This window comes from Phocoena sinus, chromosome 8 (assembly GCF_008692025.1).
Source record: "Phocoena sinus isolate mPhoSin1 chromosome 8, mPhoSin1.pri, whole genome shotgun sequence".
Taxonomy (NCBI): Eukaryota; Metazoa; Chordata; class Mammalia; order Artiodactyla; family Phocoenidae; genus Phocoena; species Phocoena sinus.
Window position 1 is genome coordinate 110,125,402 of NC_045770.1, and position 14,369 is coordinate 110,139,770.

A 14,369-nucleotide genomic window follows, 5' to 3' on the forward strand; every position below is an offset into this window, starting at 1 on the left:
TATAACTGATTCACTTTGTTATAAAGCAGAAACTAGCACACCATTGTAAAGCAATTATACCCCAATAAAGATGTAAAAACAAACAACAACAAAAAAAACCATACATTTGGAAACATCTCTAAATAGTTCATGGGTCTAAGAAGAAATCATAATGGAAATTAGGAATACTTAGACGTGACAATACCAACAGGCACAGGAAGCAGCTAAAGTGTATTTCAGGAGAAATGCAGAGCCTTTACGTGTTTTAATGGAGTCACAGGAGACACCGGAAATCCATGAGCCGCTCATGGACTCGGGAGGCTGGACACAGAACAGGGCAGAGCCTCGGGGCGGAGGGAAGAGGATGAAGGAGGACACAGGAGGGCCCGGGGCTGGTCCTTCCAAAGGCCTGGAGCCCACGAGCTTATCCACTGGCAAGCAATCAGCTTGGGGACCCACGGTGCGGGGACAGACCCTGAGAGCACGGGAAGGAGGCCGCGCGTCTCCTCACCTGAGCTGCGGGGCCTGGAGGGCCGAGGCGAGAGCTGTGCCCGGGCGTCCGGGGACGCAGCCCATCTGGAGCTCCTCGCCGCCGCGGGGCGGCCTGTCCTCACAGTTGGTTTCCGCTGAGCTCATCACGAGCTGCATGGATGTCTGCGTGTGGTGCCACCAGGCGGCTGGACACTGGGGTTCTGGAGAGAGTGCGGGGGGCTGGATTTCGGGGAGGCTCTGCAAGGAGGTTATTTTTAAACTACAAGAGAGGACCCCAAGGGCCAGGCGGCCGCGAGGGGGTGCGGCCGGGGTCAGGGCTGCTGAGGAGGGGTGTTGGCGAGGAGAGGGGTGGGGGGGACGAGGGTGCAAGCCGGGGAAGGTCCAGAGGTGCAGAGGCTCCCTTCCGCCTGCTCGGTCCCTCCCAGAGGTGCCAGCATGGGCAGGAGGCCCAAGCTCCCACGTGGCAATTTCCCCGCCCAGCTTCCTGAGTCCGCTCCCTGCCGGGGTCGCAGCTGCAGCCAGGACAGCAGGTCCCGAGGACATGCCTGCTGCTTCTCAACCCCTAAAACCAAGTCTAAGAGAAGCGAAGATCTCCGTGACCATACATCACTTCAGAGCTTCTGGTACCTGGGAAGTCCAAAGTGCCAATTAAACCAAAGGAACTCCGTCCTGACCCCAGAGCTCTGACGTGAGTGCGTAGCCCTGCCAGGCACCGTGTGCCACCTATCGTGGCCCTGGCGAGAGTCCAGGAACCTGGTGCCTCAGGTGTGTGAGACCCAACGAGGACAGCCCAGGCCCCAGGCACTCTCGCCCCGCGTCCAGAGGCTCGGCTGCGGCTGGTCAGTACGAGTATCCCCCCAGGTCACACTCTAAAGGGACAGAGTCACAAAAGAAGACTCCCTCTGCCGCCACATCTCCTGTCTCCGTCCGTCTGTCTCTCTCCATCTGTCTCTGTCTCTCTCCGTCTGTCTTGAACTCCGCCAGCTGCTGGACTGAGCCCAGGTCACTCACTCTGGCCGTCAAGCCCTCATTACCTGGTCCCATGGTGCCACATCCAATTTCACTGTCCGTTCCCATCCGTGGAGCTAGCTGCATCGTTGTCACTGCTGGTAAGGACCCGCCCTGTGTCGTAAATCACGCTCGATGCCATGTCTGAGTCATGTGAGGTGGGCCTCAGCTCACCTCCCAGCCGATGCCCCGGGGGCCTGACTGGACACGTGAGCCTTTCCCCTGGGGCTGCAGTGGGACCAGGAGTTTGCTTTCTCTGCTCCCTTCAGGGCAGCCCTATGAGTTCTAGCTGCTTCCATAAGGCAAGGAAAAGCAGACCTATTGGGAAGGAAGAAATAAAGCTCCCTCTTTGCATAGGACATGGCTGACCGTAGGAAATCTCAGGGTATCAACAAAAGCACGTGTAGAAGGACAGAGTGGGCTCAGCAAACCCACACATGCGTCAGCAGGCGCCTCCATGCTCACAATGGTCAATCATCGCGTGGAAACCAAATGAAGACACCACCCCGGCTATAGTGACGCCCTGGAAAATAAGACACTTAGGACTGAACGTAACAAAATGTAGACAGAACTGCATGCTGAAAACTACAGAATGCTGATAAAAGAAATCAAAAGCCCCAATAGAGAGACAGCATGTTCGTAGATTGGGCGACAACGTGGTAACCGTGCCAGCTCTCCCAACTTGTGTTCCGCCAAAGACCCTGCTGAGCGGATGAAAATATTTGCAAGCACATAACCCAACGAAGGGTTAGTTCCAGAACACAGAAAGAGCTCCGGAGACTCAACAGTAAAGCAGATATTCCAGTTAGGGAGCGGGCAAAAGACACAGCTGGACACCTCCCTGAAGATGGGCACAGCTGGCAAAGAAGCTCGAGGAAAGACGCCCATGTCATCAGCTGTGAGGGAAGGCAGCTCAGAGCCACACGAGATGCCCTCCACAGCCATCAGACTGGCTAAGGTAAAACGGACCGCGGCCCGGGGACAGGAACCTGCAAGCCCCACCCCAGCCCCAGAGCAGCCTGGCGGCTTCTCACTGGTTGAACACGACCCAGCGTCCATCCCAGGGAAATGAGAGCACAACATTTACAGCAGCCTGGCTCCCAACAGCCCCTGAGTGGGGACGAGGCGCAGACGTGGTCCAGCCCCGCCACCGCCCTGTCGTCGGCAGCAGGGCGGCGACAGCCGCAACACAGCAGCGACTTGAACCAGGCCGCCTGCAAGGCCAGCCCTGGCATATGCGTTCAGCACCCCTGTCCCCTCCTTGCCCTGGAGGCTCCGCTTCGTGGACAGGATGCCCGCGGCGCTCCCCGGAGGCACGGGCTCCGGGAACTCCCCTGTGGGGCTGCGTTCTCACAGGCCTGTCTGGGGACAGAGGAGCCCCGTCCTGCCTGCACATGACACACTTTCCAGCGTCCGTCCTCTTCTCTTTATAACTTTTCTCTACAGATTTTAACTTCCCACTGGTTGACACAGAATTATGGAGACAACTACTAATACAGTCTGAGGAATAAAAGACTTCATTCTAGACCACGTTCCCGACCGAGTTCTGGACCTCTTTAAACCACGTCTTGGCAAACAGCTGCCCAAGTGTCCTGTTTTGGAGGTAATCGCGGGCACACGGACTCCTGGTCCTTCAGTGCTGGCCACCGGCCAGACTCACTGGCCACATGGTCATGTCCTCAAACAGCGATATAGGAGGAAAAAGACTGTCTTTCCTCCCAGGTTCCGTGTTTATAAAACCCAGCGTTCACAGCAGATATCCAACACTGACGCCTGCAGTTCTGAGGCAGAAGTAAGTCAGGCTGAGCCAGGAGCTCAAGACAAGTTTTCTATTTATAGCCTCCTGGAGAAGAGCAATGTCTCCAAACGTGAGCCGTTAGGGAAACAAGGGCTGGGAGGTGCTGAATGGCTGCAAAAGAGCGGCCCCCGAGCGGACCTCCGTCCTGAGGTCTGGGAGCAGAGCCTCGGGCCCTCCGTCCTGAGGTCCAGGAGCAGAGCAGCCCCCAGCAGCCTGCCCAGGACGGGACGTCCGCCTCCGGGCACGGGGAGGCCGCCGCGTGCAGGACCGGCGCCCGGGGACACAAGGAGCTTTTCTCAAGTGCTCCACTGGCTCTGGTGGCCATTCTGCTCTCCAGGCGGCCTCCAGACCTCTCCTTGTGCTGCTGGTGGCCGTCCCCGCGCCCTGTCCACAGGGGGTCCTGTGCTGCCTCTCGTGGACCCTCAGCCACGTGGCGCCTTCCTGTGGGCTCCCCCTGCCACCCCGCGCCCGGAACACCATGACACCCTAAGTGTCCCTCATTCCGCTACATTTATTAACCACCTGCTATTATGTGTCCAGACCCACTGACTATGGAAACAGAGGGGGTTTTAGTCTAAAAGACCCTGTTCCTCTTAAAGGCCTCAGGGGATTTGGGCAGAACCAAGGTCCTTGTGGTTGGAGCAGACCCCACCTGGCAGGCCCCGGAGGGCACCACGGCCTGAGGCCTGACCACCTAGGAGGAGTGGGCAGGCCCCCTGGGCTCCCGATGCCCCCCCATCCCCACCCCCACCTGCACCCGCAATGTCCTCGAGCCAGGGGCCGCCATGCCTCAGTGACCAGCACCCGCCCTGCCCAGTGCTTGTCTTCCCCATCAGTTCCCGTTACAAGTGCCCACCCATACATGTGCATTTGCAGATACGCCCAAGTGTGATCTTTCCTGTGGTTTTAAAACCAGGGCCTTGGGACTTCCCTGGTGGTCCAGTGGTTAAGACTCTGAGCTCTCGCCGCTGAGGGCCTGGGTTTGATCCCTGGTCAGGGAACTAAGATCCCACAAGTCGCACGAGGCGCAGCCAAAAAAACCCAAACAACAAAAAACCCCACGGCCTCTGCCTTTCCATTCTGTGGCTCCACACTCTGACTTCTCCCACCTCTGCAGCAGGACCCCCTCCAAGAAAGCCCGTGAGGTGGTGTCTTGTTTCTCCTGACCCACCTCCTGCATCTACGTAGGATTCCCCTCGAGCCCGCTGCGCTTGGCCTGTGCACATACTGGTTGTCGCTGGTTCATCACACGGCTCTTTACTACACACGGTTCTGCCCCCTCCTCACCTGGGCAGCTTCCCTGTTGCGTTCCCAGAGCGTAGAGCTTGGGGTCAGCCTCATGCGGTTCTGGGGCCATGCTAGTGGATGTCCAGTACACTCTCTGCATGGCCATTCCTGTGGCCCCGCGTTTCTGCCACCGCAGGCAAAGCTAAACCCTTCTCCCTGCATCCTCAGCATGGATGCTCCTTTCTGTGGGATGGCCCAATTCCCCGGAGAGAAAGTTCTAGGTCAAAGATCATATATCATTTCAATTTTGCCAGATGCTGTCAGACTGCTTTCCAAACAACTATCCCTCTTGACAGTGCTACTAACGTTAGGATACATATTTTTGCCTTTGATGGATTTTGTTTTTCATGTCAAATCTATCAACTCCTTACCTAACTCCATGCTAGTAAGATTTTCTCCTATGTTTTAATCTAAACATTTTATATTTTTAGATTTTATGTTTAGACCTATGACCCATTTAAAGTTAATCTTTGCATAAATTATACGGTTTAGATCAAAATTCTTTTCTTTTTTCACATCAATATCCAGTTGCTCCCACACTATTTATTGAAAAGACGATTCTTTCTCTGCTGAACTGCCTTTGTGCCCTCGTCAAAATCAGTTCGCCAAAGGAGTGAGGGCCTATTTCTGGGCTCTAATCTGCTCTGTCCATCTGTGTGTCTATCCTTCACCCATACCACACTGTCTTCATTACTGCAACTTCAGAGTGAGTTTTTAAGTTGGGTAATGTGATTCTCACACTTTATTCTTCTTTTTCAAAATTGTTTAAGCTATTCTCGTTTTTTCCATCTGTACATGTAAATTTTAGAATCAGCTTGTCTCTGTCTACAAAAAGTCTTGCTGGAATTGTGGTTGGAATTGTAATTAATCTGTAGATCAATTTAAGGAGAACTGATATCTTTACTATGTTGAGTCTTTCCGTTCATGAACATGGTATGCCTCTCCATTTATTTGTCTTAAAATTCTTCCTTCATATGTATAACTGAATCACTGTGCTGTACACCTGAAACTAACACAATATTGTAAATCAACTATACTTCAATTTTTAACATTAAAAAAATAATTCTAAAAAGCTAAAAAAAATTCTTCCTTCAGGATTTTGTAGTTTTCAACATACAGATCCAGTGCATGTTTTCTGGAGATTTATACCTAGTATTTGATTTTTGGCGCTACTGTAAATGCTATTTTAAAATTTTCTGGTTTCTAATTATGATCTTTCTGTTGTGATCCTGCATGCTAAGACCTTACCAAACTTGTGAATTAGTTCTACAAGTTTTTCTTACAGAGTCCTTGGAATTTTCTACACAGATAATCAGATCATCTGTGAATAAAGACAGTTTTATTTCTTCCCTTCCAATCTCTGTATTTTTATGTCCTTTTCACTGGGGTCGCTAAGACTTCCAGTATGATGTTGAATAAGGATGGTAAGAGTAGATTTCTTTGTTTTGTTCCTAATTTCGGGGGAATATGTCCAGTTTTTGCCATTACATGTGATGTAAGCTGTAGGTTTTTGTAGATGACCCTTATTTGGTTGAGGACGTTCCCCTCTGTTCCATTTTACTGAGAGTTTTTATCATGAATGGGTGTCGGATTTTGTCAAATGCTTTCTTCACATCAATTGACATGGCGTGTGATCTTTTTCTTTAGACCATTAACATGATGAATTGTAATGACAGATTTCAACTAAAGAAGCAAATTTGCATTCCCAGGATAAATCCCAGTAAGTTGTGATGCATTATTCTTTTTATATATTACAGGATTTGATTTGATTATATTTTGTTGAAGATTTTTGCAGTTGGCTTATGAGGGCTATTGTCGGTAACTTTCTTTTTCTTTTTGGCATCCTTAGGTGTGGGGCTCGGGATAATGCTGCTCTCAAAGTGCGAGTTCAGACATAGTCCCTCCTGTTCTGTTTTCCGGAAGAGACTGCATAGTATTATTGTTATTTCTTCTTTAAATATTTGGTAGAATTTGCCATTGAAGCCATCTGGGCCTGGAGATTTCTTTTTCAGTAAGTGTAACTACAAATTCTTTTTTTTTATGGTCACAGGACTGTGATATTGTGATTTATAATAAATATATATTTTGGTCTTCATCCCAAACCCCTTAGAATTTCCTAAGGGTAACGGGAGCATCTTTCGTTACAATATTTGGTCTTCTGGCCTCAGTCCCTGAAATCCCTCAGAGCCACGAAGTGAAATGGGTGTCTTGTTATTCATAACAAGTCTCTTTCCACCACTACTGGGTTTATGGTAAGAGGTGACTATTGGAAATCCCCTAAAGATGGGGATATAACAATCTATCCCCATATATATATATATATATATATATATATATATATATATATTCCAGGGGAACCGACCATAATTAGAGGGTTGGAGCCTTCATGAAAACCCAAAAGGAGGGTGTTCAGAGAGCTGCCAGGTTGGTGAACCAGAAAGCTTCCACGTGTCAGGCCCTAAACTCCACAGGGACAGAAGCTCCTGTATTGGGAACCCTTCCAAACCTCGCCTTATATACATATCTCTCCATCTGGCTGTTCATTCATATCCTCTAATATCCCTTATAATAAACCCGCGATCTAGTAAGTAAACTGGATTCCTGAATTCTGTGAACCGCTCTAGCAAGTGAATCCAACCTGAGGAGGGGGTCGTGGGAACCTCCGATCTGTAGTCAGTTCGTCAGAAGCACAGATGAACCTGGATTGGCGGCTGAAGTGGTGTCAGTCTTGTGGGACTGAGCCCTTAACCTGTGGAAGCTGGTGCTATCTCCAGGGTGACAGAGTCAGAATTCAGTTAAACTTGTGGGACACCTGGTCTGTGAGAACCAAGTCTTTGGTGGTGTGAAAAACACACACACCCTAAGGACTACCCCAGCTATCCAGTTTATCTTGAGTGAGTTTTGTCAGTTTGTAGTTTTGGAAGAATTGGTGCATTTCATCTAAGTTGTCAAATTTGTGTGTGTGTAAGTTGTCTGTGGTGTTTCCTTCTTATCCTTTTCATGTCTTTGAGGCTTGTAGTGATACCCTCTCTTTCCTGATATTGGTAAAATATGTCCTTTCTTTTATTCTTGTCTGTATTGCTAGAGATTTATCAATATTTTGATATTTTCAAAGAACCAGCTTTTGGTTTTACTGATTTTTCTCTGCTATTGTCAATTTTGTTGATATGTATGCTTATTTTATTATTTCTTTCCTTCTGCTTGCTTTGGGTTTATTTTTATTTTTTGGTCGCCATTGTAGTTTCTTAAGGTGGATGCTTAGTTAATTCATTTGAGACCAATCTTCTTTTGTTATGTAGGCTTTTAGTGCTATAAATTTCCCTGTAAACACTGCCTTATCTGCAGCCCATAAATTTTTACATTTTATTTAGTTCAAAATACATTCTAATTTCCCCTGAGACTTCCTCTTTCACCTATGAACTATTTAGAAGTGAACAGGTTAATTTCTAAGTGTTTGGAGAATTTCATGGTATCTTTCTGTTAGCAATTTCTAGCTTAATACAATTATGTCATACTACAGGTATGTTTTCAATTCTTTTTTTTTTTTTTGCGGTACGCGGGCTTCTCACTGTTGCGGCCTCTCCTGCTGCGGAGCACAGGCTCTGGACGCGCAGGCTCAGCGGCCATGGCTCACGGGCCCAGCCGCTCCGCGGCATGTGGAATCTTCCCGGACCGGGGCACGAACCCGTGTCCCCTGCATCGGCAGGTGGACTCTCAACCACAATTTAACACTTTTATATCATTGGTATTTATAACGTGTTATTGGTTATGCCCATGCATTTTTGAATCATTGTAAATTTGGGAAGTGCTCTGTCAAGTTTCTTCCATGTACGAGGAGCTCCCACTTTCCTGTGAAGTGACGAGTCTTTGAAGATCTTCAAGGATCTGTGGACAAGGCGCTCTGAGCCATCAAGGCCGTCAAGGCCCTCGTGGTGCCACGGCCTCACTCCTCCTCGTGATCAGATCTGGGAGGAAACCACAACTCTTCTCTTCATTCTCCCGTCTCCATTAATTGAATCACCTGACAATTCAAGAGCCTGTCCGTGACTTCTACTTGACATGGTCTCTTCCTTTTAATGAACAGTGTGATCTCAACATTCTTCGGTTGTATTTCGTGCCTCAATGTCTGAATAATTTCTGTTGATTTCAATGCTCATCTCCAGCACTTTTGTTTCATATTTCAGTATTTAAAATTTCCCCCAGTTCTTTAACAAGTAAATTTAAGGTGGGGGACTTCCCTGGCTGGTCCAGTGGTTGACTCCATGCTTCCAGTGCAGGGGGTGCGGGTTCGATCCTGGGTCGGGGAACTAATATCCCACATGCCACACGGCACAGCCAAAACATAAATAAATATAAGGTGGCAAAAGTCAATGTGCTTCATATTTGTGCAAATCAGGAAGATATAATTTTTTACTTATATTGAAATATTGCAAAACATCTGTCCAAATGCAGTTAAGATGGCATATTCCTAACTCAGCTCTTCCACAGCCAGATGCCAGGTGATGCCCGCAGCTGCCTGTGCTCCATGCCACAGGGGGCGCATAATAGGGAGATACTGGAGTGGGAAGAGGCTGATGGAGTTAAAATGCTTTGTTTTGACAAATCTTACAACACATGTTGAAGAAACCCACTGCTAGGGTCCCTCCTGACGCCTGGAGGGGCTCAGGTGAGTGAGGGGTGCCAGGCTCCACACTAAATTGGCACCCTCCCCCAGCCCCCGGCCCCTCGGCAGCTGACCCTGACCCCCTAAGGAGCTTTCCTTTACCTGGTTGACCATGAAGGTGGGAATCTGTCCAGGGTCGGCCCTGGGCCTCCTCCCCACGGCTTTAAACACGCACCAGGTTGCCATGGCCTCCCTCCACCCAGGCATCTCGAAGCTTTCAATAAATCCCCGGGTGTCTCATGGGCACCCCCAAATCCACATCACCAAAATAACTCCTCCCACTGCAAGGTGGTCTTTCCTCAGCCCACCCCCGCATAAGCTGCCCTACTGTGTACTCAGCTACTGAGGCTGACGCCGGAGTGACCCCTCCTCTCACGCCAACAGCCAGCCTGTCACCACGCTCGTCAACTGTGCCTTCAGAGCACCGTGACTCCTGCCCTTCTCTTCCCACTGGACACCCTCGCCTGACCACCTCCACAGTTACCCCTGATGGGTCTCCTGCTCTCGGGATAGAACCTAAGCCCTGCTCCAGGGGCCACGAGGCCATCCACACAACTTGCTGCAACTAAGGGGGCTCCCAGGTGCTGGGGGCTCTGAGGGGAGGGGGGACTGCGGGGGCTGGGGGGGCTCCGGGGGAACAGGTGTGCGCCTCGAAGTCCGCGTCGGGGGGATGCAGGAGAGGGAGTCTTGCTCCACTCGGCGACTCCTCCTTTCTGCCTCGGGCCGTGGGCCTGTGGTGGAGCTTCCATGGCCATCCTACAGCTGCCCCAGCCCTGAGCTACTACGGCAGCATAGATGGTGTCCACCCCTGACCTAGATGAGGATGCTAAACGTCCCTCTGGGTAAGCCTCTGTGCAGTGGGCATTCTGTGATGTCAGCCGCAGTTCAGGATCTGGCCGGTGTGAAGGCAGAACATGAGCCTCAGAGAGCACTGCCCCCCATTCTGCCAACGCTGCCACACCACTAATTCCCTTGTGCTCAGACGGCCAGTCAATTTAGCCAATTCCTCCTCTTCCCCCAGATGGGCTCCCTTGCCCCGCCCCCCCATAATGTGAGGTCATCCTGGACACTTCCTGCGCCTCCACCTCCGGCCCCTCCCACAGCGCCCCTTCCAGGGAGCCCCAGCCACCCCACACCTGGCTCCGCCTCCCTCCCCTCCTCCTTCCCACCCAATGCCAATTTGGGGGGCTGCCCTGATCCCCCACGTGGCCCCCTAACTGACCTTCATCACGGCCATGCTGCACCTGGAGCCCAGAGTGGTCCCTGTGCCACTGAATAAGTGGGCAAGTGGTATCTCAGAGCATATCTCATTTCAGTTAAAAAAGTAAGTCAATGTAATATTTCTCACACATTGGTGTCATTAACAGCTCCAGTAAATCCTTGTGTCTCTTTTCTAGTCTTCTCCCCAAGAGGGCAGGGTATCTCAGCCTGCATACCTGGTGTCTATTCTGAGTTGCTAACTCTAAATCAGGAACTCCTACATGCAAAGATAATGTGGTCATATCTATTCTCAGGAATACTTCTGTGCTTCCCAAGGGCTTGGAGTATAAACCCAAGTACAGGTTGCATTTCATACTCTTGAAAAGAGGGAGGTGGCACCATTTCCTGGGATGGTGGAATAGAGGGTTCAGGTCAACCCTCTGCTGAGAAGTAAAGAGCTGGGAACAGTATCAAGACAAAACCCATACACCTCTTAGAACTCCTACCAAGACAGTGAGGAATTGTGGGGCTAAGACCCAGAAGAGGGCTCAGTCTGAGAGACGAGTCACCAGGAGTGTCTGTTGATTTGGAGACAGCAGCTGTGAGGCTGAGAAGCTGATCAAAACTTGCTACAGAACCCAGGGGCTGTGGTAAGAAGGGTGGCCAGTGAACCCTTCAGGTTCGGGTTGGACCCTGGAAGAGCTATACACTAGAGCCAGAGTGAGCAGGAAGGAGATACGCCCCCGTAAGAAGCAAAGCTCAGCTTCAAGCGATCCCAACCCGTCAGGACGAAGGTGACCTGACTATTGCCTGTGCTCCTAGCCTGGCAGTCTGCTCCAACAGAAGATAACATCATCAGCGTGTCATCCAATCATCAAGTTCTTTATGATTTCTTAAATATAAAATGTGCAACACTCAATCAAAAGTAACCAGGCATTATCAGGAAATAAGATGTGATGAAGAAGAACAGGCAATAGAAACAGACCCAACAGAGGTGCAGATAATGGAGCTATTAGACAAGGACTTTAAAAGAAATACACTTGGACTTCCCTGGTGGTGCAGTGGTTAAGAATCCTCCTGACAATGCAGGGGACAAGGGTTTGAACCCTGGTCCGGAAAGATTCCACATGCCGCGGAGCAACTAAGCCCATGCACCAAAACTACTGAGCCTGCGAGCCACAACTACTGAAGCTTGTGTGCCTAGAGCCTGTGCTCCGCAATGAGAAGCTACCTCAATGAAGAGTAGCCCTCGCTCGCCGCAACTAGAGAAAAGCCTGCACACAGCAACAAAGACCCAACGCAGCCAAAAATAAATAAATAAATTTATTATTAAAAAATAAAAGAAATACATTTAATGTACTCAAGGAGCAAAAGGCAAGATTAACAGATGTGGGCGGGGGGAGACCTGGAAACAAAAACAAACAAACGAAAATTCTAAAAGAAATAAATAGAATAACTAAATTTAAGGACTCAATGGATAGTTTTGACAGCAGATCTAAAGATAAAGAGAGAATCGGTGAACCAGAAGGCAGGTCAAAAGAAATTATGTAGACCGAAACAGCGCCAAAGGATATAAAATCTAATAAAAAGCATAAGAGACGTGTGGGTACGGTGGAAAGATCAAGCATATTTATTATTTATTTATTTATTTAAATAAATAAATTGGGTTGGGTCCTCGTTGCTGCGCATGGGCTTTCTATAGTTGTGGCGAGCGGAGGGCTACTCTTCATTGCAGTGTGTGGGCTTCTCATCGTGGTGGCTTCTCTTGTTGTGGAGCATGGGCTCTAGGCACATGGGCTTCAGTAGTTGTGACATACGGGCTCGGTAGTTGTGGCTCGCAGGCTCTAGAGCGCAGGCTTAGTTGTGGCACACGGGCTTAGTTGCTCTGTGGCATGTGGGATCTTCCTGGACCAGGGCTTGAACCCCTGTCCCCTGCATTGGCAGGCGGATTCTTAACCACTGAGCCACCAGGGAAGCCCTCAAGCATATATTTTTTTTTATAGCTACTCTTTTTTTTAAAATTATTAATTAATTAATTTATTTTGGCTGCGTTTGGTCTTTGTTTCCATGCGAGGGCTTCCTCTAGTTGCAGCAAGCGGGCGCCACCCTTCATCGCGGTGCGTGGGCCTCTCACTATCGCGGCCCCTCTTGTTGCGGAGCACAGGCTCCAGATGCGCAGGCTCAGTAGTTGTGGCTCACGGGCCTAGTTGCTCCGCGGCACGTGGGATCTTCCCAGACCAGGGCTTGAACCCATGTCCCCTGCATTAGCAGGCAGATTCTCAACCACTGCGCCACCAGGGAAGCCCTCAAGCATATTTTTAATTGATTCTAGATGAAGAGCAGAGAGCGAGGCATCCAAAATATCTGAAGAAATAAGAGCTGAGACTTTCCTGAAACTGATGAAAGATATCAAGCTACAGATTCTAGAAGCACAGTGAGCAACAAAAAGGATAAATACAGGGAAAAACACATCCAGGCACAGTATAGTAAACCTGCTGACTGAGAATAAAGAGGAAAGCTTTAAAGTACCCAGGAAGACATGTCATCTTCAAAGAAGTGACAATAAGAGTGACAGAAAGTATGGAAACCAGAAGACAATGGAATAACATCCTCAGAATGCTAACAGAAATAAATGCCAACCTATACATCTATACCCAGTGAAAATGTCCCTGAAAAATAAAGAATGCACAGAAAAATTTTCAGAGAAACAAAACCTGGCAGAATCCAGTTTCCTGGTTTCACCAGGAAACCCATACCAAATGAAATACTAGAAGGTGTTCTCCATGGAGGGAAAAAAAAAAAAGTGACCCCAGAAAGAAGTTTGAAAATGCTAGGATTGAAGAGGGACCGAGTTTGATCCCTGGTTGGAGCTCTAAGATCCCACAGCCATGCAGGAAAGAGAGAAAGGAAGGAAGGAAGGAAGGAAGAAGGAAGGAAGGAAGGAAGGAAGAAAAGGACTCAACCAGGTGAATCAGGTAAGTTAAAAAATAACAAGAATGACATAACTTCCAGTGAATCCCAAAGGGCCCCCCACTGTGCCCAGCACATGTATGGTGGTAACCTGCACCCTCAACTTTGTGGGGTGTCTCAAAATTGACAAATACGGGTGAGAAAATGAGGGGAAAGGCACTTCCAGACCTTCCTTCCCCTCCTCAGGTGTTTTAGTCAGCTTTCAATTTTATGTCCTTTGGCTGGGCACCACTTGTTTCATTCAGTCTGTGGACACCTGGCCACACCCCTCACCAGCTCCAGTCCCCGCAGGTAACCCTCTCTGGCCTGGTGCAGATAATGGAGCTATTAGACAAGGACTTTAAAAGAAATACACTTGGACTTCCCTGGTGGCGCAGTCCTTCCCCTCCCGAGTTTCCTTCCATCAGGGATTTCTGTCTGTTCTACTCACTGTTGAATCCTCAGCACCTACAACACAGCCAGGCACACAGGAGTTACTAAATATTTACGAAGAAATGCATTTAGGTGAGGCACGAATTGTTAACATTCATTGACAATATTAGATGAATGAAACATCACCTATAGATTACAAACGTTGCCTTAATTAACAGAGTTGCCACTTTCTTCCGAAACCAACTGTCTGTGTCTGTGTCTGACTCTCCAGCTCTAGTTGTCGATGCTCGCTGTATCCCGACACTCAGACTTTGCTCCAAGTCAGCGAGCCAACCCGCTGCCCGCCACGTTAATGTCACGGCCCGGGCCCTGCTAGGCCTCATCCTCACCGGGTCCGACTTTCGAGGCCCACCTACGGCACGCGCGGGTCCGCCCATCAGTTCCAGCTGGAGGCGATGAGGGCACCTTGGGGACCACCGCTGGCCCCGCCCCACCCGCAGGCCCCGCCAGCAGGCCCGCCCCTGTCTGCCCGCCCACAGGCCCCGCCCCTAGAGGCCCCGCCCACCGCCTGTTGCCGCGCCGCAGCGAGGCCCCGCCCCA